General features: G+C 45.1%; 1 long non-coding RNA gene across 1 annotated transcript in view; it reads right to left on the bottom strand.

Annotated features, from left to right (window-relative positions):
* Nucleotides 1-26,979, bottom strand: part of LOC142664376 (uncharacterized) — a 70,054-nt gene extending 43,075 nt beyond the window's left edge. Inside the window, exons 1-2 of the long non-coding RNA XR_012851280.1 lie at nucleotides 26,927-26,979; nucleotides 6,182-6,310 (exon numbers count right to left, since the gene is read on the bottom strand). This is a non-coding gene — a long non-coding RNA (uncharacterized LOC142664376). The remainder of the gene's footprint in view (nucleotides 1-6,181; nucleotides 6,311-26,926) is intronic.
* Between the last annotated feature and the right edge of the window lie 390 nt (nucleotides 26,980-27,369).

Genomic DNA, 27,369 nt, shown 5'->3' on the forward strand with positions numbered 1-27,369 from the left:
GCCCTTTAAGAGCGGGCACAAGCGCGCGCACACCCTCCGGGAGACAGGCTCGATACCCGGAAGTGAGTGCCGGCGCCTCACATGGGGACGACGCAGCACAGCAGCAGGACGTCCATGGCTGCGGTCATCGAGGGGTAAGTTACAACGACAGACCGCGGCCATAGACGTTACACTTAATGCCTTATTCACACGACCGGGTCCCGCCCGAGCCCAAGTGTCGGCCGATAAAATTGGCCGTTTTTCCCGGCCGGTTTGCATCCGTTCCGGGCCAATCATATCTGGACAGTGACATCAGGGGCAACTCCTGAAGGGGAATCCCCATGTGGCCGGTGATTCCACTTCAGGAAAAGCCCCTGTCGTCTGTGTCCATTTATGGACACTGAACGTTACTGGCTTCGCCTGGTGTGGAATCCCCGGTCACAGAGTGTTCAGGGATTCTGCGAAAGGAGTTTCCCCTGATGTCACTGCCCAGATATGGACAGAGACATCAAGCGCTTTGTCCAGGAGCGGAATCCCCGAACACACGGGGATTCCGCTCCTTTAGGGAGCTAAAGTGGGGCTAGCACATAGCAGAGCAGGGAGATACCTCCCTGCTCTGCTATAGTGGCGTCGGTACAGCAGTAGCAGCCGCAGCAGCAGTAGCTGCTAGTGGCGCCATCGGCCATGGAAGGTGTCGCCGGGCCAGGGCGCTTTTAAAACAGGGCGCTGTGAGGACGAAGCGAGCGACGGAATACATGGCCATCACTCGGGACACATTCCGGTGATGGCCGTGTATTACCCGGCCCCATAGACTTCTATGGGAGCCGGGCGGCCGGGTAAACGGCCGAAAATAGGACATGTCCCATTTTTTGACGGCCAGGTTTCCCGGGCCGTCAAAAAATCGGTCGTGTGAATAGCCCCATTAGGGGTCTATTGTTCCTACTGCAGCCGGGTGATGGCCGATTTATGAACGGCCGTCACCCGGCCGGGAAACCCTGTCGTGTGAATAAGGGCTAACTCATACATCTCATACATCAGGTTTCTGGCAGTACTGAATGAAGTCTGAATGACGTCTGTGGTACTTTAGGGTTGCACACTATAAAGTCCCTTTAACAGGGGCCAATGATCGGGAACAAGCGTTCATATGGGCGCTCGTCCCCGATCATTGTTCTTTGTAAACGGTGCAATGATCAGCCAATGAACGAGTAAATTTAGTTCATCGGCTGATCGTATCGTTTATGCTGCACAAAATATTATCGATGTCGGTAGCACATCTCCCTGTGTAAATAGGGAGATATGCTGCCGACATGATGGAAAGAAATGTGGACGAGCGATCGTAATAACAATCGCTGGTCCCTATTCATTACTGAGCATAGCTTCTTGTGAAGGGAGCAAACAAGCGCCGATCAACGAGCTGTCTCGTTGATAGGCGCTCATCTTTCAGGCCAATATTGGCCGGTGTAGAAGGACCCTAAGTTCTGATCAGTGTATAGTATAGATGAGTAATTTGATTTTCCAAGTTCATCATTCCAGTTCACAAATGTATTCATAATTTATAACAATTACAAGAGACCAATGAGATTAGTCACCACTTTAAGCTTTAACATTGGTCAATATATTTGGCGATCTGTAGTAATGGTAAAAGGTTTGTAAAACAAACGGCGAACTGAGAATTGGGAAATTGTGAAATTGAGTTGAGGAACTGGTCAGGCGATCAATTGAGAGGGACATGCTATTTTATGTAAAGCATGCTAACTTATAGGCATCCAATTCAGAGTCTGGGGGTGAGCCATTGGATTCACTTTTTATCTTATTAGGATACCTGATTGATGCTCTAATTTAGGGACAATTATCTCCATGATGAACAGTAAAATAATGTTTGAGGAGACATATACCAGTGCCTTACAAAAGTATTAACCCCCTTGGTGTTCTTACAGTTTTTTTGCATTACAACCTTGAATTAAGATTGATTTTTGTGTGGCTTGTACAATTTGATTTATACCACATGCCTACCACTTTAAAGGTGCAAAGTATTTTTTTACTGTGACACAAACAATTATTAAGACAAAACAGAGAGAACTTTAACCCCTTAGTGACCAGCCCATTTTAGTCCTTAATGACCAAGCTATTTTATTCGTTTTTCTATAGTCGCATTCAAAGAGCTATAACGTTCTTATTTTTTCGTCTACATAGCTGTATGAGGACTTGTTTTTTGCGGGATTAGTTGTGCTTTTTAATGGCACCATTTTTGGGTACATATAATTTTTATATTAACTTTTATTAACCTTTTTGGGGGGGATTATAAAAAAAAACTGAAATTCTGCCATTGTTCTATGCGTTTTTAAATTGACGCCGTTCACTGTGCGACGTAATTAACATGTGACCTTTATTCTATGGGTCGGTACGATTACGGCGATACCACATATGTGGAGTTTTTTTTATGTTTTACGACTTTTGCACAATAAAAACACTTTTGAACTAAAATTATTTGTTTTTGCATCGTCGCTTTCCAAGAGCCGTAATTTTTTTATTTTTACATCAATGTAGTGATTTTTTGGGCTTGTTTTCTGCGGGACAAGACGTAGTTTTGAATGGTACTGTTTTGGGGTACATGGGACTTATTGATTCATTTTTATTATGACTTTTTTGGGGGGCAATGGAAAAAAATTGCAATTTCGCCATAGTTTTTGGCGTTTTTTTTTTACGGTGTTCACTTTGCGGTTTAAATTACATATTAACTTTATTAATGGAGTCATTACGGTCGCGGCGATACCACATATGTGTACTTTTTTTTTTTTTTTACACTTTTACTAAATAAAACCACTTTTTATGGAAAAAAATGGTTTTATTTATTTTTTTACTGTACTTTTTATTAATAATCTTTATTTCACTTTGATGACTGATTTTATTAGTCCCACTAGGGGACTTTACTGTGCGATGTTCCGATCGCTGCTATAATGCTCTGGTATACTTCGTATACCAGAGCATTATTGCCTGTCAGTGTAAATCTGACAGGCAATCTGTTAGGACGTGCCTCCGGCGCGTCCTAACAGGCATATGTCCAGGGCAGACCTGGGGGCTTTTATCAGTCCCCCGGCTGCCATGACACCCCATCGGAGACCCGCGATTGCATTCGCGGGCCGCCGATGGGTGAGAGAGGGAGCGCACTCCCTCTGTAAACAAAGTTAAATGCCGCGGTCGCTATTGACGGCGGCATTTAACGGGTTAAACGGCCGCGATCGAAGTAAACTTCGATCGCGGGCGTTGGAGCAGGAGCTCAGCTGTCATCAGACAGCAGAGCCCCGGCTCCTGCCTGCACGGGAGACCCGTGCAGGACTTAGACTAGGCTGACGTGAAAAGGCGTCAGCCTAGCCTAAAGCCCAGTAGTGGATCACGTTAAAAGGCGTATTAGTGGTCACTAAGGGGTTAATGTGTATAAGTATTCACCCCCTAAAAGTCAATACTTTGTGGATCCACCTTTTGCTGCAATTACAGATACAAGTCGCTTGGGGTAATGTCTCTATTAGCTTACACATCTAGACACTGGGATTTTGCATATTCTTCCAGGTAAAACTGCTCCAACGCCTTCAATTTATTGTATTGGATTACAACTGTTTTCAAGTCATGCCACAGATTCTCAATTGGATTAAAGGGAATGTGTTGCCAGCAAAACATGATTTTTTTTTTTTTAGTTAAACAATTAGTGTATAGGTGATTAAACATTGTTCTAATTTTTTATTTTTTTTCACGAGTCAGGAAATATTATAAATTGGATTCAATTGGATTCTAATTTATAATATTTCCCATTGCTGGTCACTAGATGGAGCCATTCCCAAAATTGCAGCATTGCATGTGGTAAAGCAACCACATTGCTTTATGCTGCAAAATTGGGTAAAAAGCCCTCGCTCTAGTGAGCTCTCAGCATCCCCCCCTCCTTTATCCTGGCTAGTGCCGGGAGAAACGAGGGGTTTGAACGGTCTAACCTCCTACACTGTGTGTCGCCATTTTTTGAGCTAACACACAGTGTAGAAGGTTTACATACAGTAGTAAACACGCACTGAACACAAACATACATAGAAATCCCTTACCTGCTCCAGTCGCCGCCGCTCCCTCCGGTCCATCCGCTCCGTCTGCTGCCGCTGCTCCATGTGCACAAGTCCGGAAGCCGCGACCGGAAGTAGTAATCTTACTGTCCGGCCGCGACTTCCGGTCCACAGGAAAATGGCGCCGGACGGCGCGCATTTCAAATTGAACTGTGTGGGAGCGGCGCATGCGCCGTTCACACAGACGGCGTACACCATAGAGACTGCGAACGGGCCCCGTTCGCAGTCCCTATGGGACTGTGGCTGCCGTATTCCATGTCTGTATGTGTCGTTAATCGACACATACAGAAATGGAAAAAAAAATGGCAGCCCCCATAGGGAAGAAAAAGTGTAAAAATAAGAAAAAGTAAAACACAAACTAATCCAAACGTTTTTAATAAAGCACTAACATCTTTAACATATTAAAAAATTTTTTGTGGTAACACTGTTCCTTTAAGGTCTGGACTTTGACTCAGCCATTACAAGACATTTACATGTATTCCCTTAAACCACCCCAGTGTAGCTTTAGCAGAATGTTTAGGATCATTGTCCTGAACCTCCACCCCATCTCACATGTCTGGCAGACTAAAACAGGATTCCTCAAGTATTCCTCTGTATTTACTGCCATCCAGCTTTTCTTAAATCCTGACCAATTTTCCAGTCTCTGCCGATGAAAATCATCCCCACAGCATGATGCTGCCACCACCATGCTTCACTATGAGAATGGTGTTATAGGGTTGATGGGAAATGTTGGGTTTGTGCCACGCAGCAATTTCCATGATGGACAAGATGTAAAATTGTTGCCTTTTCTGACCAGAGAACATTCCGCTATGAGTTTGGGGAGTCTGCCACATGCTGTTTGGCATAAATATAAAGGTGTTTTTTTAAGCAATGTTTTTTTCTCTGGCCACTCTTCCATAAAGCTTCCCTTTGTGGAGTGTATGGCTTCTAGTGGTCCTATGGACAGATACATACATTTCTGCTGTGAATCTTTGCAGCTCCTTCAGTGTTATCGTTGGCATCTAAGTTAAATCTCTGATAAATGTCCTCCTTCCCTGGTCTGTGAGTTTGGATGGGTGGCCTTCTCTTGTCAGGTTTATAGTTGTGCCATATTTTTTCCATTTTCTTATAAAGAATTTAATAGTGCTCCGTGGGATGTTCAAAGTTTTGGATATTTTTTTATAACCCAACCCTGATCTACAGTATACTTGGTGGTTATTTTTGTAAGGTTTCAAAGCCATTTTTATGGGGTCTCCTTTCTTCTATGTATGCCAGTGCCCATCCCCACTCAATATATTTGGAGATGCAGGGTAAGAATTCAGTGAGCCTGTAGATAAAACCTCCTTAGTAGATTTTTGTGGGCCTATCTCTATATGCTACTTATGCTTTACTGTTATTTCTGTTTGTTCTAATTGCTGCTTAATAAAATAACATAAAATACACCTAAATACTAGATTTTCATGTTTCCTACTCATATTGTCCCAGTTGACTGCTATTATCATTGATATTTTCCTTAACTATGTTGGCATTACATTTTCAGGTATCTTGAGCTTTACTCACAAGTACATTTATCTCCTTAAATAGAATAGTATCTAGTTTAATACTTATATTTTTTCCCAGGAAAATTAGCCAAAATGATGTCGTCTCTGACATGTGATATCACTGTGTTTTGAATTGATTACTTAAATGCTTCCTATATTGTTACATTATGTCTTAATGTATAACGCAAGCTACACGCTCCATGCAGTCTGTAATATGTAAATGTATATGTATGTTTAGTTAATCAGCAGTGTCCTTGCACATAAATTTTTTTACCTTGCAAGAACGATAAAAAAAAGCAGGAAAACTCATCTCCAGATTATTGCTATTATGTTACAAGCATTACAACAGCTTTAAATGGCTGTTTAAAATTGATTGCAGTGTTAATGGAAGAACGCAGGCTGGTTTCAGTGTTTAACAGATTGTTGAAATATCGTGTTTGGCTGTTTCAGATTTTGTGAGCTTTGCAGGCGCCTGGGAGTGGGGAGGGGGGGGGGGGGAGCACAGAATGACCCAAGTCTCTCATTTATTTAGATTGTTTGATTGGTTTTCTGCATATACTTTTATATGTTTTTCCATACCTCTTGTTTCTCCATTTGGGGCTGTTTGATAAACTGAGACTTTAAAGGTGTAAACACGCCTAGGTGCATTGGATTGGAGTTTACCATTTTGTTGACAGCAAGTCCTAAGCTTGAGCTTCCTTTGATCCCCTGCAAGCAAAATTAACATCATGAAATAGGATAGTAAGGTCTATGTTTACAAATAGCACTTGGCAAGTATTACATTATGACATATTTCTGTAAGGAGAAACTTAGTGGAAATGTTAGGTGTGTTCTTATTATTCTTACATACACTAAATGGATTGCCCATCTGTACAACCCCCTAACATATGCCCTTTAGGGCATATGGACACCATAGAGGTAGGTCATGTTCTGACGGACTCAACACAACCATAAATTACATGGTTGCCAGTTCATTTAATAATACCACTGCGGGGAAAACCAGCAGCAATGCAGATCCTCCATGACAATATAGGCTCATCAACCGGGCTTACAAAATCGAAACCCACTGCGATCATAGGGCAGTTACATGGCATGTAGAGGTAGTCCAGATGGAGAAACCCTTTTAAGACTTTAAAATATATTTTTACTTTGGACCAAGGTTTCAACAGTCCCTACCTAAATTGATATGAAGAATTACAATTATTTTGTGACTTGAAAGACCAGGTGTGTAACAAGTAACCCTATAGCTCTTTAGCAAGCAAGTTCAGAACAAGGAAAGCTAATTATTATTTTAGTCTCCCTTATGCACAGAGATAATGCACACAGTGATGTCACAGTACAGGAATAAAGCACACAGTGCTGTCACAGTACAGGAATACAACACAGTGATGTCACAGTATAGGGATAAAACAAAGTGTTGTCACAGTACAGGATAATGCACAGTGAGTGATGTCACAGTATAGAAATAATGCACACAGTGATGTTTCAGTACAGGGATAGTGCAGACAGTGATGCCACAATACAGGGATAAGGCACAAAGTGATGTCAAAGTACAGGGAGTATGTACACAGTGATGTCACAGGACAGGAATAATGCACACAGCGATGTCACTGGACAGGAATGATGCACACAGGGATGTCACAGTACAGGGATAATGCAGGCAGTGATGTCACAATATTGGGATAATGCGAACATTTACGTTACAGCACGGGGATAATGTGTACAACGATGTGACAATACAGAAATAATCTTCTCAGTGATGTTACTGCAAAGGAATTTTACAGACAGTGATATCACATTACAGGAATAGTGCACACCATGATATCATAGCACAGGAGTTACACACACAAAAAAAGGAACCACGTATTTCTACAAACATATAACGGTCACATGCCGGTATAATGCACACATGACATCATGGTACAAGGATAATGCATATAGTGATGGCACAGCAGATGAATATTAAAAAAAGAACACCACAGAGAAGGGCTACACAGCAGGGGTTGCCATGGACCTCCATAGTAAAACTGATATTGGGGGGTGCATTTAATTTTCTGCTCCCCCTCCCAAAGTCATCACTAACTGTCACTTACATCTGAGTGGAGATGGGCTCTCTTACTTGTCAGGCTGTAATGCCTGCTACCCTTGTAGTTACACCCATGAGGAACACCCTTTTAAGGAGAGCATTTACCGTATGCCTTAATAAAATGAAACAGTGTGTGAAATTACCCCAAAATACCAAATTTGAAGTTGGAATGCAGAGCGCCCCTTGTAGTAATATGTGTCAGAGAGAACGCTTAGAGCTACTTACGAGTGATGAGAGGACTCACATTAGGTGCAAGAGACAGCATAAGGAGGCCTTTTATTGGGTACAATTACACATTCTATATTTACTTTTTTTTAGGATTACTGATGCCCTCAATGAGAGCCGTGACTTTAAAAAGTTATTTGCTAATGCAATGTAAAAAATGTTTCACTTAGCCATCTGAACTCACAATCGTACTTTTGAAATGTAAAATTCCTGCAATTACCCTTTTACTACAACTACAGCCGACTGCAAGCGGGGTAAACCAAACCATGAAATGTGTGGGTAGCTTTTCTTATTAACTAATATAAATAAATACCAGGACACCAATTTATACTTTTGCTGGAGGGTGATCAGCCACAGCTTTTATTTAAATTTTAAAACCAAAAACTGCCTAGCGGTGAAGACCGCTATATATTTTCCATAGCTATGAAGCGTTATGCCTACCGCCGGACTTATAAATGCTCTATATCCTGCATAATCTGATTGGTGCTGTAATGTAGATAACAGCAGTGGTTTTTATTTTGATAAACAATCATTTTTGAGCAAGTTATGAGAAATTTTAGATTTATGCTAATTTGTTTCTCAATGACCAACTGGGCGTGTTTTTACTTTTTACCAACTGGGCTTTGTAAAGAGAAGTGTATGACACTGACCAATCAGTGACCAATCAGCGTCATACACTTCTCATTGTTCCAGCCCAGCTTCTTTCACTACAGAATCACGCTGGAACAATGAGAAGTATACGACGCTGGTTGGTCACTGATTGGTCAGCGTCATACACTTCGCTTCACAACGCCCAGTTGGTAAAAAGTAAAAACTCGCCCAGTTGTCTATTAAGAAACTAATTAGCATAAATCTAAAATTGTTTATAACTTGGTTAAAAATTATCGTTTTTCAAAATAAAAAACACGTTGTTATCTACATTACAGTGCCGATCAGATTATGTAGGAGATAGGAAATTTATAATCTGGTGACAGATCCTCTTTAAATACAAGTAATCAGCGTCATAAACATTGTTGCAAGAAAACAATATTGCAAGATACATTTGAAACAGATTTGATCATAATAATAATTCTTTTTTTTACATAATCGAAACAAGGGAGGGAGGGTGGGAGACTCGCCTCCAAGATCCAGTAGAAAGAGGAAGGCACACAGCATGAGCCTACAATGTTTTTCTGGTGGACAGGACCAGGATCAGAACCTCACTCTATTGGCCCATATCTGACGAGTACCAGATCTATATCAATATATGGGGGGGAGCTCCCTAGATGGTTGCACCCTCATGTTAACTAGGAGATAAGAGTTTAACCCATTTGCAGCTACCCAGAACAACCCCATATTAAACTTCTGTCCCCCTTACAGTCAGTGTGCACCCTCCCTACTTAGTTGGATGCCCTCCATACCGTTTATGGCAGTCTATATCGTGCTCGAAACGGTCATCGATTTCTAAGTCAGGCGTACGAACAGCGCAAGATGTGACTCATTTATTAAAAGTTGTGCGCCTCCGAATAAATTTCTTGCATTGTACTACTACTACTACCGGCTTCTAAGACTGCCATATAAAACGCCAGTCCTAATACATATGGCCCATAGTGTAAGCAGAAAATTCATATTCAACATACACTGTAGTCTGTGTAATTATACAGTTTCCAATTTGAAAAAAAACCATATATTATGTTTGGCAGCTTCAGAGCAACTTTAACAACTACAAGTGAATAGGAATACCCAAATTATAATGTGAGTCAGGGCTGGCCTTTGGGCATGCGAGCTGTGCCATCACACAGGGCATATCACTCCAGCAGGTGTGCGCTGCATTGACTCCCTTCCCCTGCTTGTGTTTCTGAAGCTCCCGCGCACGGCAACTCTGCGCTCCTTCTCTGTGGTGGCGTAACTACCACTGTAGCAGCCGATAGCGGCTGCTACGGCGTCCGCGCCGAGACGGGCCTCCATTCCCGATGGCACCGCTAGCAGCCGCTATGGCTACTGTCACTGTTTGTGGGTATGTGGACCCACTAGGCCGCACCGCCGTAGCGGGGAGACAGCTGGCCAAACAACAGGGAATCCCAGCAATACAAAGTCCCGCACAAGGGTACCTGTATAGTCCAGACAGTGGCCGCAGCTCTGGTACGGATGGAGGAGGGTGCAACAGGTAATGCCAGACATGGAGGATGACAGCAGGTGCCGCAGGTTGCGCCAGACGTGGTGAGTCCCTCTGGACGGGTCAGATGACACAGGACGTAGCGGATGACACAGGACGTGGCAAACAACAGCAAGTGCAGTAGACACGACTCCAACTAGTAGGCACAGAACCAAGTACACAGCACGGGATACAGGAACAGGTAACAGGGCACGGGTAACAACTGGAATGGGAAACACTAAGGGACCATTTGCAAGACAGACTAGGGATAACTAACAATGCTCAGGCAAGGATCAGATGGGCTGGGGCCCTCTTGTAGTCCAGGAAATCATGTGTGTTGATGATGATGATTTCTTACATGTGCACACGCTGGCCCTTTAAGAGTGGGCACGAGCGTGCGCGCGCACCCGACGGGACACAGCGGACGGAGCGGAAGTGAGCGCTGGCATCTCCTAGGAAGGAGATGGGGACCAGCGCTCACAGATCCATGGCTGTGGGCGTCAAGGGTTGAGTAGACCCGACGGCCCGTGGCCATGGACGCTAAAGTATCCCCCCCTCTTACGCCCCCTCTTCTTGGGACCAGAGCAAGAGAGGAACTTCTTAACGAGAGCAGGGGCATCAAGGTTCTCCTCCGGCTCCCAGGACCTCTCCTCAGGACCAAACCCTCTCTAGTCCACCAAATAGAAATTCCTTCCTCCTACCCTCTTGCAGTCCAGGATTTCCCTCACCTCGAACACATCAGAAGACCCGCTGGGAGCAGTTGTGGAACAGGAAGTCTTGCTGTTGCGGTTCAGGACCACTGGTTTCAGGAGGGACACATGAAAGGAGTTGGGGATTCTGAGGGTAGGAGGCAGCCGCAGTTTATAGGAGACAGGGTTAATCTGTTGCAGAATCTCAAAAGGACCGAGGAACCTGGGAGCAAACTTGTATGAAGGTACCTTCAAACGAATGTTCCGTGAGGACAGCCAGACTTTGGTACCTGGAGGATACTGAGGCGGCTCTCTTCTTTTTGTATCCGCTTTTCGCTTCATGCGATTGACAGCCAGCAAAATAGAGGACCGGGTCTGTTGCCAGATTTGCAGAAAGTCCCCAAGTGCAGAGTCAGCAGCGGGTACCTGAGAAGTAGTAGACACTGGAAGAAGGACTCTAGAATGTTGACTGTACACAATGTAAAACGGAGTGGAAGTGGTGGAATCTCTTGTGTGGTTGTTGTACGAGAACTCGGCCCATGGAAGAAGCTGTACCCAGTTGTCATGCTGTAAAGAGATGAAGTGGCGGAGATAATTCTCCATGATCTGGTTGATCCTCTCGACTTGCCCATTGGACTGGGGATGATAGGCTGAGGAAAAGTCCAATCTTACATCCAGGAGTTTACAGAGGGCTCTCCAGAACTTTGAGGTAAACTGAACCCCCCCGTCGGACACAATGTGAAGAGGCAAGCCATGCAAGCGAAAGATGTGTTGAATGAAGAGACTCGCCAGTCGGGGAGCAGAAGGTAGGCCGGTCAACGGAATACATTGTGCCATCTTCGAGAACAGGTCCACCACCACCCAGACAGTGTTGCATCCTGCTGAGGGAGGAAGATCTGTGACAAAGTCCATCGCAATGAGCTGCCAGGGGGCATTGGGTACAGGCAGAGGTTAAAGCAGGCCGGCAGGCTTGGAGTGAGAAACTTTATTAGAAGCCCACACCGTGCAAGAAGAGACAAAGTCCAGAACATCTTTAGGTAGCGTGGGCCACCAGAAGTGACGTGCAATCAGGTCTCGGGTATTACGGACACCAGCGTGCACAGCCAGCTTAGAACTGTGTCCCCAGCGGAGAATTCTTCTCCTGTCTGCCAACCGAACAAAAGTCCTCCCCGGAGGGATGTCTCTAACCTGCAAAGGATTAGCAGTGACAATGCAGGATGGGTCAATGATAGTTTGAAGGGACTCCACCATGTCATCCGTCTCAAATTACCTGGACAGGGCATCGGCCCTCACATTCTTGTCAGCGGGACGGTAGTGAAGCACAAATTGGAAACGGGTGAAGAACAGCGACCACCTGGCTTGACGGGGATTTAGTCATTGAGCGGACTGAAGGTAGGTAAGGTTCTTGTGGTCAGTGTAGACCAAGATGGGGGTAAGCTGTGCCCTCTAGAAGATGTCTCCACTCCTCCAGAGCCAATTTGATGGCCAGTATCTCCCGATCTCCAATAAAGTAATTGCGCTCTGCAGAAGAAAAAAGTCTCGAGTAGTCGCCACATACTACTGCCTTTCCTTTGGAGCTCCTCTGGAACAGAAGTGCACCTGCACCAACAGAGGAAGCGTCCACCTCCAATGAGAACTGACAAGATACGTCAGGATGATGGAGAATCGAGGCTGAAGTGTAGGCTTTCTAGAGGCTAATAAATGCGGACTCTGCCTCTGGGGTCCACACCTTGACATTCACACCCTTGGTAAGGGTGGAAATAGGAGATGTCAATGATGAGAAGTTTGGGATAAACTGCCGGTAGAAATTGGCGAATCCCAGGAAATGCTGTCTGGACCTCAGGCCTTGAGGACGTGGCCACTACAGGACAGCTCTCACTTTCTCAGGGTCCATCTTGAGACCTTGATCCGAGATGATGTAGCCCAGGAAGGGCAGAGAACTCCTCTCAAAAATGCACTTCTCCAGATTGGCGTATAAACGATTCTCCCTTAATCGTAGTAGAACTTGACTGACATGCCTCCGATGAGTCGTCGGATCTGGGGAGAAAATCAAAATATCATCGAGATAAACAACAACACAGATATAGAGGAGATATCGGAAGATATCATTCACAAATTCCTGTAAGACCGCGGTATGGTTACATAGTCCAAATGGCATCACCAGGTATTCATAGTGCCCGTCTCGAGTGTTGAACACCGTCTTCCACTCATCCCCTTGATGGATTCAGATCAAATTATAAGCCCCACACAAGTTTAGTTTAGAAAAAATTCTAGCTCCTCATATACGGTCAAACAGTTCAGATATAAGTGGCAACGGGTATTTGTTCTTGACAGTGATCTGGTTGAGACCACGGTAGTCAATGCAGGGTCGAAGGGATCCGTCTTTCTTTTTAATGAAGAAGAACCCAACCCCGGCCGGGGAGGAAGACTTTCATATCAAACCTCTCTCCAAATTCTCCTTGATATAGGATAGAGACTCTGGCAAGGAGAGAGGATATACTCGGCCACGTGGGGAGAAATGCATTAGGAACCAGTTCAATGGGGCAGTCATAAGTCCGATGTGGAGGCAGCGTCTCAGCCTCCCTTTTGCTGAAGACATCTGCAAACTGAGCAAACTGGGGGGGCAGTCCCGCCAATGACTGAGGCAGAGGAGGCAGGACAGGATGAATCTGCAACAGACAACGACCAAGGCACTTAGAGCCCCATTGGAGAACCTCTCCGGAATTCCAGTCCAGGACTGGGGCATGCAGTCGAAGCCAAGGCAGGCCCAGCAGAATAGGATTGATGGCCCTGGGCAAAACAAGGAAAGAAATTAGTTCAGAATGAAGGACTCCAAACTATGGGATCCGGCAGAGGCATTCCATTCACTGAGGCAACAGCCAAAGATGTCTCCAGGGGGACTGTGGGCAACTGAAGATGATCCACTAGCTCCTTTTGGATGTAGTTTGCCGCAGACCCATAGTCAAGATAGGCAGAAACTTGATGCGTCCTCTCACCGGATACTAGGGTTACATGAATATTCAGCTTGGAACAGAATGCTTTATTAGGTACCATTCCACCTAGGGTTGTCTCTCCAACCAATCCTAGGCAATGGGGTCTCTCTGGTCTCTGGGGACACAGATGCACAATATGGCCTCCGAGGCCGCAATACAGACAAAGTCCAGAAGTGCGTCTGCGTTGTTTCTCCTGGATAGACAATTTGACATGGTTCATCATAGGATCCTCTGGTGGGACGACTAGGGAGGATAGTAAGGATTGCTGGAAAGTAGAATCCAGCCTGGAAAGTTCTCTCTCATAGCGTGTAGGTAGCGGCAAGAAGCTCGGGGGGTCGGCACAGGTACAGACAGGAAGTGTAGCAGGAGGAACAGAAGAAATGGGTCTGGTGACGACTGTGGTTGGAGCAAGCAGCCTATGGGTAATGGCGTTCACTGATAGGAGGAGTTGGTCTTGCCGTGTCTGGAGGTTTTGCATCTTGGCCAGCACGGCTTATGTCGTCAAGGTCTCAGGTTGACCAGCGGGGTCCATGGCCTGAGCGTACTGTCACGTTTCTGTCACGGTTTGTGGGTATGTGGACCCACTAGGCCGCACCGCCGTAGCGGGGAGGCAGCTGGCCAAACAACAGGGAACCCCAGCAATACAAAGTCCCGCACAAGGGTACCTGGATAGTCCAGACAGTGGCCACAGCTCTGGCACGGATGGAGGTGGGTGCAGCAGGTAACGCCAGATGTGGCGGATGACAGCAGGTGCCGCAGGTTGCGCCCGATGTGGCCAATCTCTCTCTGGACGGGGAAGATGACACAGGACGTAGCGGATGACACAGGACGTGGCAAACAACAGCAGGTGCAGTAGACACGATTCCAACTAGTTGGCACAGGAACAAGTACAGAGCACGGGATACAGGAACAGGTAACAGGGCACGGATAGCAACTGGAACGGGAAACACTAAGGGACAGTTTGCAAGACAGACTAGGGATAACTAACAATGCTCAGGCAAGGATCAGATGGGCTGGGGCCCTCTTGTAGTCCAGGAAATCTTGTGTGTTGATGATGATGATTTCTTACATGTGCGCGTGCTGGCCCTTTAAGAGTGGGCACGAGCGCACTGACAGTTTTAGCTAAAGGAAACCATTCCCATGCCTGCTCAACTAATTTTAAAATAGAATTTAAAGTATAATGTATCTAGTTACTGAAATGCATAGAAATTACAGCATCCTACAATATCTCATACAGGGCACAAATGTCAGTGTTTCAGATTTGGCACATATTAGAATCAGACTCTACTGCCTAGGGGGGATTAAAAGCACTTATTATACATCGACTGCTATTTATGGATAACCTGATTATGAATTCCAAAAACGCTTATATTCTTCTCTACAAGTTTAAACCACCCCAGACAGATATATCGGTAAAATACTGCTTTTATTAGCTAGAGTCTGTATAATAATATGGCAAAACATCACTTCTGTATATTAAGAGAAACCTCCAGCAGGGAGACATTGTATTTCCTGATGATTCCCTCCTCCTTCTCCCTTACTGCAATTTAAAAAGAAAAAAAATTGCTAAATTTTCATGCTCTAATACTCTTCCATCCAGTACTGTGGGCTGGCAGCCATGTTTTCCTGCAACAGGGCGGAAGTCATGGTGGCAAGACATACATACCCTAGGGCAGGGGTGGGGAACCTTTTTTTCTGCCAAGGGCCATTTGGATATTTATAAAATCATTCGCGGGCCAGACAAAATGATCAACTTAAAAATGTGCCTTCTATATTTGGTCAAAAATTTAATTAACTCAGCCCTAATGTGATGGCTGGAACTGCTTCTCTTTGGTGAGGCGTGTGATGTTAGCATTGATGATGTTGTTCCTGCGTCAGTCAGTCTGGAACGGTCAACTATTTGCAATGGGAAGTTTTGAAAAGAACTCGCAGCAGTAAGTCGTTCTGACTTACTTAAAGGGGTTTTCCCATCAGGGACATTTATGACCTATCCACAGGATAGGTTCTAAATGTCAGATAGATGCAGGTCCCACCTCTGGGACCCGCACCTATCTCTAGAACGGGGCCCACTAAACCCCGTTCTACCTCTCTGTGTTCTGGCTGATTTCCAACTATGAAGAAGAAAAAAAGCGTAGCTCGCTGAGCTGCGCTGTTTCCATAACTCTCATAGTAGTGAATGGCAGTTACAGAAGCAGCGTAGCATGCGAGTTACGTTGTTTTTGTAACTACTGTTCAGTTCTATGGGACTTACGTAAACAGCGTAGCTCAGCAAGTTACGCTGTTTTCTTCTTCATGGTCGGAAACCACAAGCTTCAGCCACAACAAAAAGAGGTAGAATGGTGTTTACAGACCCTGTTCTAGAGATAGATCTGGGACCCAGTGGTGGGACCTGCATCAATTGGACATTTATGACATATCCTCTGGATATATCATAAATGTCCAAGATGAAAAAAGCCCCTTTAAGTCTCCTGATCTCACTTTGAGTAAGTAGGGCACGCGGACGGAGCCAAGGAGGGAATGACATGGCAGCAGTGGCGGTCAGAGTGAGGTCGGGGCGTGCTGTGACAGGAATGGACCAGTTAAGTCACCTGACCTCATGTCACTGACTTGAGTTAAGGTGACTGGACTGTACCGGCCTGGGAGTGGACCAGTCCTAGCACCTGACCTCACGTCTCTTACTCAGGTCAGGTGATCGGACTGGTCCATTCTTGGGTCGGTACGCACCGACCTCACTAAGACCGCCGCCATACTTGGCTCCGTCTGTCCTTCTCCTGCTCCTAAATGTGAGTGATTAGGGCGGACTCACGACGGCAGCGGCGGTCACAGTGGTCAAAATTAGCTGCGTGTGACTGCACATAGACACTTTTTAAAAAATAAAATTTTGGCGTTGCACTATATTCTTCGTATAGGCTTCTATTGTACATTTTTCCACAGCGTATTTTTATGCTGCAAAAAATATAAGGCAAATACGCCACATGTGACTGCACTCTTAGGGTATGTTCACACGTCCTATTTACGGACATAATTCAGGCGTTTTACGCCTCGAATTACGTCCGAAAAACGGCTCCGAACCTTTTTTTTTACGCGTCGCTGTCAAAAGACAGCGCGTAAAAAGACGCCCCTCTCAAAGAGGTGCATATCACTTCTTGGGACGTAATTGGAGCTGTTTTTTATTGACTCCAATGAAAACCAGCTCCAATTACATCCGTAAAAGATGGCGCAAAAAACGCGTGCACTTGTCAAAACGTCTGAAATTCAGGAGCTGTTTTCGCCTGAAAACAGCTCCATAATTTCAGGCGTAATTGGCGTTGCCGTGTGAACATACCCTTAGGCTACAAACACATTTAGCTGCAAAGTTGCAGATTTTTCATTGTTTCTGCAGCAAAATCCAAAAAGTGTTACATGCAGATTCTGACGTAGATTTTCCTGCGGTTTCCACCTCGGATTTCACCTCTGCTCCACTGACAAGGATAAAATCCGTACCAAAATGAGCATGCTGCTGATTTGAAAATCTTTAGAATGTTTTGATTTTTGTAGGGTTTTATGGGGGTATTATGCTGTATGGGGGAAGCTATGGGGGCGTTATGCTATATGGGGAATTTTGTTTGAGCATCATACTGCATGGGGGCATCTGTATGGGCATTATACTGCATGGGAGAATATGTGTGGGCTTTATACTGTATGGGTGCATCTGTGTTGGCTTTATACTGTATGGGTGCATCTATGGGGCATTATACTGTATGGTGGCAGCTAGAGGGCATTATACTGTGTAGGGGCAGCTATTTGGTATTATACTGTGTGGGAGGCACTATGGGAGCCTGATACGGTGTGAGCTGAATCGGGTGTGTATGGGCGGGATTGGGTGGGATTAGAGGCGTGGCTTAAAACAAAAAAATTGTCCCTCTTTGTGATACTTGAAAGTTGGGAGGTATGCTTATATCAAGCTTTAGCCATGGGCCTAGTTAAAATCAATTTGTTGTTCTATTCATCAGCCAACCTATATTTATTTGGTCCTGTTTCTCAGAACATATAGAGCTTTAATATTGTGTAATAAAATAAGTGATATATTTAATTCTGATACAATGGGAGAGATGTGGAGGAGCAAACTCTGCAGTGATAGGTGTGGAGCGCCAGGATGTTTAGGGCACGTTCAGACGTGGCGGATTTGCTGTAGAATTCTGATGAGGACAGGCCATAGAGGAAATCCGCAGGGTTTTTTCTTTGGTTTCTATTGCTTTTTATGTAACTTAGTGCAGACACCACAGAAAATTACTGTACGGCATCCAGCTTGTGGTACGAAATTTACCTTCTGCAGAGTCTGCAGCGGAGAAGCTGCATATTTTCACTATGCAATGCAGAGGCCGAAATATGCGGCAAGTTCGCTGCAAAATCTTCCACGTTTGAACGAACTGTCAAATATGAAAATTTTGCTGCATATTCATTGCGTAATTGCCACGAATTTGTGTCAAAATCTGCAGGGATAAATTTCAGCAATGTCTGAACATGCCTTTATAGTCTATGGGCAGTAAACAACTGGTTAATAAGAAGCGATTCATTTGTCGTATCCGCTATCTGCTATCCGTGCACCAAAAAGGGAAATCTCTGCTGGCTACAGACTGGCGTAGTATCATTTACACCAGTTTATACGTTACTACTTTCACACAAAAACAAAACACTTTTTTTTAACCCCTTCCCGACATTTGATGTATCCATACGCCAAAGTCGGGTAGGGAAAGTATGGAGCGGGCTCACGGAGTGAACCCGCTCCATACGATGCGGGTGTCGGCTGCTTGTTACAGCCGACACTTCAGAGTAACTAGCGGCATCGCGCTCAAGCGCGATCCCGCTCGTTTAACTCGTTAAATGCTGCGGTCAATAGCGACCGTAGCATTTAAATCGTAAAAAAGAGGGGAGCACCCCCCCTCTAACAGCTCATCCCGCCCCTCGAAACGCAATCGCGGGGGGGCGATGGTTGCTATGGCTGCCTGGGGGCTTAATGAAGGCCCCCCAGGTCCGCCCTCTTTGTACATCTATTAAGCCTTGCCTCCGGCATGTCTTAATAGGTGCCTGTCAGAATCACGATATACTGCAATACATTAGTATTGCAGTATATCGTGCAAGCGATCTAACGATCTCTGGTTAAAGTCTCCTAGGGGGACTAATAAAAAAAGTAAAAATTTGTTAAATAAAGTTTTTTTTTGTGTAAAAAAAAATAAAAAAATATTAAAAGTTAAAAAAAAAAACCTTTTCCCATTTTACCCTTGGAGCATAGAAAAAAATAAAAAGAAACATAATTGGTATTGCCGCGTCCGTAAAAGTCTGAACTATTACAATATATCATTATTTAACCCGCACGGTGAACGCCGTAAAAAAAATAATTTGGAAACGCCAGAATCTCTATTTTTTGGTCACCTAATCTCCCACAAAAAATTAAATAAAAAGTGATCAAACCGTCACATGTACACCAAAATGGTATCATTAAAAACTACAGCTTATCCCGCAAAAAAATAAGCCCTCATACCCTTAATCGACGGAAAAACAAAGAAGTTATGGCTCTTGGAATTTGGCTACACAAAATAAATTTTCTTTTTTACACTTAGGTTTTTACATGTAAAAGTAGTAAAATATAGAAAAAACTATATATATTTGGTATCGCCGCAATCGTATTGACCCACAGAATAAAGTTAACATAATGTTTTAATTGCACAGTGAATTCCGTAAAAACGGCACGCAAAAAACCATGGAGGAATCGCTGTTTTTTTCATTTTCTACCCCACAAATAATTTTTTGCCCATTTCCTAGTACATTATATGGCAAAATAAATTGTAGTACGAAAAACTACAACTCGTCCCGCAAAAATCAAGTCCTCACAGTATTATATCGACGGAAAAATAAAGACGTTATGGCTTTTGGAAGGTGGGGAGGAGAAAACGAAAATGAAAATCTGAAAAAGGGCTGCGGCGGGAAGGGGTTGACTGTATGCATATAGCAACATCTAACCCAGGAGTCTTCCCCCCCCTTAACCCCTTAATGACCAGCCTATTTTAGACCTTAATGACCAGGCTATTTTTTACGTTTTTCCATCGTCGCATTCCAAGAGCTATAACTTTTTTATTTTTGCGTCGACATAGCTGTATAAGGTCTTGTTTTTTGCGGGACAAGTTGTATTTTTTAATAGCACCATTTTGAGGTACATATTATTTATTGATTAACTTTTATTAACTTTTTTTTGGGGGGGGATAGAAAAAAATCTGAAATTTCGCCACTCTTTTTTGCGTCCTAAATCTACGCCGTTTACCGTGTGGTATAAATAACACAATAAGTTTATTCAGCGCATTGTTACGATTGCAACGATACCAAATTTATATCGTTTTTGTATGTTTTACTACTTTTACACAGTAAAAACGCTTTTTTTTCAAAATTATTTGTTTTTGTGTCTCCATATTTGAAGAGCCGTAACGTTTTTATTTTTTCGCCGATGCAATTGTAGGAGGGCTTTTTTTTTGCGGGAAGACTTGTAGTTTTTATTGGTACCATTTTGGAGTAGATGCGACTTTTAATCACTTTTTAATCACATTTTTTTAAAAGTCAGGATTCACAGAAAACAGTAATTTTTCCGTCGTTTTTTTATTTTATTTTTTACGGCGTTCACCGTGCAGGTTAAGTAATGTAATAGCTTTATAGTCGGGGTCGTTACGGACGCGGCGATACCAAATATGTGTAACTTTTTAACTTTATTTTGTTTTTTTACTAGTAAAGCAATTTGTAAGGGGAAAAAGTGGGTTTTTCATTTTTTTTTCACATTTTTTTTAAATTAACTTTATTAAACTTTTTTTTTAACTTTTTTACTAGTCCCACTAGGGGACTTCACTATGCGATCCTCCGATCGCTATTATAATACACTGCAATACTTTTGTATTGCAGTGTATTACTGCCTGTCCGTTTAAAACGGACAGGCATCTGCTAGGTCATGCCTGCGGCATGATCTAGCAGGCATTCGCTCCAGGCAGACCTGGGGGCCTTTATTAGGCCCCCGGCTGCCATGGGAAGCACAGACACTCGGCGATCTTATCGCCGGGTGTCGGTGGGATGAGAGGGAGCTCCCTCCCTCTCTCCAAAACCACTCAGATGCGGTGCACGCTATTGAGCACCGCATCTGAGGGGTTAATCGGTTGAGATCGATATTTATATCGATCTCACCCGGCAGAGCAGGGACGTTCCCAGCCCTCAGCTGCCTCTGGCCGCTGAGAGCATGGAGATTTGACAGCTCCCTGCTCTGTTTACTCATTCCGATGCCGCAACGTAAAAAGTCTATGGCATCGGAATAAGGCCCGTTAGTGACCGACGTAAAAAGACTATGGGCCGGTCAATAATGGGTTAACCTAAAATAATATAACAACCGACACGTAATTCTCTTTTAAAGTGGGGTTGACCCGGGGGTCGGCCACAGCTTTATTAATACAATAAAATTTAAATAACATATTTACAAAATATATAAACACTAAATTACCTTAACAGAGGTCAATAAACACCCTGTATGCCTGCCTAACCCAAGGACATGTGGGTAAATCCCCTTCTACTACCGCCCGCTGTGACATAAAACAACCATAATACAAAATAACCCAGCAAGACACCATTGTGCCCAAAACAACCCAATAAACAAATGTTTTTCCACCTTGTGGAATTCCTCTTTTTTTTAATTTTTTTATTCTTAAACACTCTTTTCCTGCACACGGAACAGTACCACCTGCTCTCTCCTCAATTTCCATGTTTGTTTGTTTTTTGTTTTTTTTATAAACAACACCTTCCATATAACCGTAAAGTTTGAGGCCTCCTTTTTTTTTTAAATATACACTTTTCGCCACCCACCAACCAAATCATACCATTAAGAGAACCATACACAAGGGAGGGAAAAGAGGCCACACACCAGGTAAGCAGCCCCTATATACCTTTCCACATTACCCTACACCCACCGCTTTTCCTCCCCTAACGCCCCCTACCTAACTCTGACTCACCCACCACGCAAGTATCGAGGAGGGGGAGGGAGCTACTAACCCTCACTTAACCCCTTCACCGCAACAGTCCCTGGCTCAGCGGCTATATGCCTGTGAGCCCCCATAAAAAAAAGTATTTGTTTTTGTTTAGCCATATTCTACAAGTGATAACTTTTCTTCCTCTTTGTCCTATGGTAGCACAACAGGGATATTTTATTCCTCAATCCACATATCAGGACCGACCACCCAGCAAAAACAAACTCAAAAACAGCCATTAACTCATTAATTGCATTCATAGGAAGTATAAGAGACAGGCACGCCCAGCGCTACATGTGTTTTATTTTTTCCTCATTCCTGGCAGATGCAGTGTAGGGGTATGTTCACACGGCTTATTTACGGACGTAATTCGGGCATTTTCCGCCTCGATTTACGTCCGAAATGCGGCTCGATAGCGTTGGCAAACATCTGCTCATTCATTTGAATGGGTCTTACGATGTTCTGTTCCGACGGTCATTTTTTTTACGCCCCGCTGTCAAAAGGCGGCGTGTAAAAAAGATGCCCGCGTCAAAGAAGTACCTGTCAGGCTGGGTTCACACGACCTATTTTCAGGCGTAAACGAGGCATATTATGCCTCGATTTACGCCTGAAAATACGGCTACAATTAGTCGGCAAACATCTGCCCATTCATTTGAATGGGTTTGCCAACGTACTGTGCCGACGACCAGTAATTTACGCGTTGCGGAAATGCTGCGGTTCTGCCGCAAAAATCACAAATGAGAAAAAAAAAAGGTACTTTTTTAAATTTATAAAAAAGTTTAGACTTACCCCGGCCGTAGGCCTGGTGACGCGATCCTCTATTCTTAGCGCAGCCCGGCCTCCTGTCATGACGTTTCATCCCATGTGACTGCTGCAGCGGTCTCATGGTCTACAGCATCATCCCAGGAGGCGGGGCTACGTTCAGAAGGGAGAGATGCGTCACCAGGACTAAACATTTTTATAAATTTTAAAAAAGTGCCTTTTTTTTTTTTCTCATTTGTGATTTTTGCGGCAGAACCGCAGCATTTCCACAACAGAGGAGCAGCGATTCCACAGCATAAATGTACATGCTGCGGCTTAAAAAGCCACACTGCAGGTCAATTTTTTTTGCAGCGTGCGGATGAGATTTGTTCAAATCTCATCCACTCTGATGCGACTGTAATACGCTGCGGATTTTCCACAATAAAATGTGTTGCATAAAATCCGCAGTGTTCATGCCTAGTGTGTTCCTACCCTAAGGCCGGATTTACACAAGCATGTGCTTTCTGCGCGCGCAAAAAACGTGGCATTTTGCGCATTCAAAAGGTCCATAACAGCTCCGTGTGGCAGCAGCGTATGATGCGTGACTGCGTGATTTTCGTGCAGCACGTGGTGCTTTTCTGTTTTCATTCATAGTTTATACTGCTGCGGAAGTGCTGGGCGTGATTTTCACGCACCCATTGACTTCAATGGGTGCGTGATGCGCGAACAATGCAAAAAAAATATAGGACATGTCGTGAGTTTTACGCAGCGGACTCACGCTGCATAAAACTCACGGACAGTCTGCACGGCCCCATAGAGTAACATAGGTCAGTGTGAGGCGTGTGAAAATCACGCGCGTTGCACGGATGTATTACACGTTCGTCTGAATAAGCCCTAACAATAAGGCCCAGTTCACAGAGTTTTTGGGCCTTGATATTGACTCGGATACTGCGTCAGAATCAGCACCAAACAACTTCCAAAACCGCCTCCCATTGATTTCATCTGAAATCAATGGGAGCCAGTCGCGGAAAAAAGAAAAAGCAGCACGTCCTTTCTTGCCGCTGTTCCACCTCTGACCTCCCATCGAAATCAATGGGAGGCAGAAAATGCATTTTTCGCTGCGTTTTTTGTCTGCTGTCCTCAATCGCCGCAGACAAAAAACGCAGCAAGATAGTGTGGGCAGAATCTGCCTCAAAATTCGGTGCGCGGTTCCAGGCGGTCGCAGGTGCAAGCGCGGGTGGTCGCGGGAGCGTGCGGTCGCGAGTTCGCACACGCGGGAGTTTGCGGGTGCGTGCGATCGGTCGCACGGGCGGGCGGTGTTTGACGGCCCCCATGACGAGATGGGGGGCCCGCAGCTCACGTCATTCTTTTGGTGAAAAAAACGGGCCCCATTGCAGGGGCCTGTTTTTTTTCTACCAAAGGCAGCCCCTTTCAATTAGGTTTGGCCGGCCCCTCACATCAGTACCCCTAATACCCCCTGATGGCATCCCTGGGTAGAATGATATAGTGCTGGACGGAGTACCGTTAACAGGCGGTGCCATGGTAGGGGGGCCCAGAAAATTTAGCTGTATGGGGCCCTGAAATTCCTGATGGCGGCCCTGCCCTTAGGGTATGTTCACACGCACTATTTACAGACGTAATTCAGGCGTTTTACACCTCGAACTACGGCCGAAAACACTGCTTGAAAGCGTCGGCAAACATCTGCCCATTCATTTGAATGGGTATTACGATGTTCTGTGTAGACGGTCATTTTTTTTACGCGCCGCTGTCAAAAGACGGCGCATTAAAAAAGACGCCCGTGCCAAAGAAGTGCATGTCACTTCTTAGGATGTAATTGGAGCCGTTTTCCATTGACTCCATAGAAAAACCGCTCCAATTACGTCCGTAATGGACGCTGAGAAAAACGCCTTCACATGCCATTGCGTCTGAAATTCAGGAGCTGTTTTCTCCTGAAAACAGCTCCGTAATTTTAGCCGTAACGGACGTGCACGTGTGCACATACCCTTAGGGTATGTTCACACGCAAACGCAAAATACGTCTGAAATTATGGAGCTGTTTTCAGGCTAAAGCAGCACCTGAATTTCAGACATTTTTGCAAGTGCATGCGTTTTTCGCGGCGTTTTTTATGGACGTAATTGGAGCTGTTCTTCATTGGAGTCAATGAAAAACAGCTCCAAAAACGTCCCAAGTAGTGTCCTGCACTTCTTTGACACGGCCGTCTTTTTACGCGCCGTCTTTTGACAGCGACGCGTAAAATTATACCTCGTCCGAACAGAACATCGTAAGACCCATTGCAAGCAATGGGCAGATGTTTACAGACGTATTGGAGCCGTCTTTTCAGGCGTAATTCGAGGCGTAAAATGCCTGAATTACGTCTGAAAATAGGTTGTGTGCACATACCCTTACTCGCCTGCTTGCCCACCTTCGTTTTTTCTACCTAATTGATCTCGATCTCTGGGTGCTCTCTGCCTGATTCCGCAGAACTGGAGAATGTCGCACAGTACCAGAGGGGTATCTCTGGTCAAGTTTGCCATATGTCGCACCGTACTGGAGAATGTCGCACAGTGCCAGAGGTGTCTCTAGTCAGGTATGTTATATGCAAATAAATACCAGTATGGTGCACAGTACTAGAGGAGTATCTGGTCAGGTATTTCATATGTCGCACAGTACTATAGAATGGCGCACAGTACTAGAGGATTGTCTCTAGTTATGTATATCGTATGCCGCATAGTACTATAGAATGACGCACACTACTAGAGGAGTCTCTGGTCAGGTATGTTATATGACGCACAGTACTATAGAATGACGCACACTACCATACCTCCCAACCGTCCCGGATCCGGCGGGACAGTCCCGGTTTCTCACCACTGTCCCGCTGTCCCGGGCGGTCTGCAAAATGTCCCGCTGGGCGCTGCAGCTGTATCAAAACAGTTGATCGCTGCTGACAGGCGCCCCGCATGCCAGACGACTGCAGCAGCGATCAAAAGAAGGCAGGAGTCTTGCGGTGGTGTTCTCACTGGGATCTATGCTGGCACGGGAGTGGACCAGTCGCCGCAAGACTCCTGACTTCTTCTGACGGTGAATGAAAGCAGAGCGGAGAGTGGCAGTAGTAAGGCCGACTACCTCTTAAAAGGGGGTTGTGTTGCGCTACCTACGGGGAGCTATCTACAGGGGGGCTGTGTCTGGCGCTATGTACAGGGGGCTGTGTGGAGCAATCTGCAGGGGGGCTATATCTGGAGCTTTTTACAGGGGGGCTATGTGTGGAGCTGTCTACAGGGGGGCTGTATCTGGAGCTATCTACAGGGGGGCTGTGTCTGGCGCTATGTACAGGGGGGCTGTGTGTGGCGCTATGTACAGGGGGTCTGTGTCTGGAGCTATCTACAGGGGGGCTGTCTCTGGCGCTTTCTACAGGCGGGCTGTGTGTGGAGCTATCTACAGGGGGGCTGTATCTGGAGCTATCTACAGGGGGCTGTGTCTGGCGCTATGTACAGGGGGGCTGTGTGTGGAGCAATCTACAGGGGGGCTCTGGTGGATGATTTTTCCATTGACCAGTAGCAGAGTTACACAACTGGAAAAAAAAAATCCCCATCATGTAACTCTGCTACCTGTCAATTGAAAAGTCTCAGCCTTTTGGTTTGTCCTGCAGCTGCTGCCGTGATGAGCAAATGTTATACCCAAGATAGGAAACGTAACATAAAGACGATATAACCGGATCCATAATATCTGTGATATCCAGACAGTCTAGAGATCCGCAGTGAGAATGTGCGCTTGTTATTTGCAGGAGTAACTGGCCATGATTTGATGTGTTGATGCGGAATATTGGGCGTGGTTAGGGGGCGTGGCTTAAAATATCCCTCTTTTCCGAATTCAAAAGTTGGGAGGTATGACACTACTAGGGTAGTGTCTCTGGTCAGGTATGTTATAGGATGCACAGTACTAGAGATTTTCGCACAGTACTAGAGGAGTCTCTGGTCAGGTATGTTATATGTTGCACAGTACTAGAGATTTTCGCACAGTACTAGAGGATTCTCTGGTCAGGTATGTTATATGTTGCACAATAATGTTATATGCGCTCAGTACCAGAAGCAGGTGTCTTTTCTTTCAGAGGGCATTCTCTGGTTAAATTTACTTTTTATCTCCCAACATAAGGAAACAATATGATGCCATCTATTTCCAAAGAGTTCATTTTGGTCAATCTTTACAACTAGAGATGAGCGAACCGGGACAACCGAACCCGGTTTCGGTCCGAACTTCCGGAAAAGTTCGGTTCGCAGCGAATCCGAACTTCACCGGGTTCGGCCGAACCCGTTTTGACCGAACCCGGTCAAAAATATTATACAAATCGGCAGCCACTTGTCTCTATCAATCACTGATAGAGAAAAGAGGCTGCTGATTAAAAATAAAATAAAAAGCATTTCATACGTACCTGGTCGCTGTCTTGCGGACGAGTCTCTCTTCTTCCTCCAGTCCGACCTTCTTTTCTGACGCGGCAGCCTGTGATTGGCTGCAGAGGCCTCTGCAGCCCGTGATTGGCTGCAGAGGTCTCTGCAGCCCGTGATTGGCTGCAGAGGACTCTGCAGCGCGAGATTGGCTGCAGAGGCCTCTGCAGCCCGTGATTGGCTGCAGCGCTCACATGGGCTGCATCGTCATCAAGGAATGTCGGGCCGGATGTCGCGAGGGACGCGTCACCAAGGCAACGGCCAGGAGACCGGACTGGAGGAAGCAGGGAGTTCCCGGTAAGTGTGAACGTCTTTTTTTTTTTACAGGTACTCTATATTGTGATCGGTAGTGACTAGAATCATCCACCAGAGAATCATCCACCAGAGCCCCCCTGCCGATCAGTTAACTCTTTCAGCACCCTGAAGAGTG

Source organism: Rhinoderma darwinii, chromosome 12 (assembly GCF_050947455.1).
Source record: "Rhinoderma darwinii isolate aRhiDar2 chromosome 12, aRhiDar2.hap1, whole genome shotgun sequence".
Classification (NCBI taxonomy): Eukaryota; Metazoa; Chordata; class Amphibia; order Anura; family Rhinodermatidae; genus Rhinoderma; species Rhinoderma darwinii.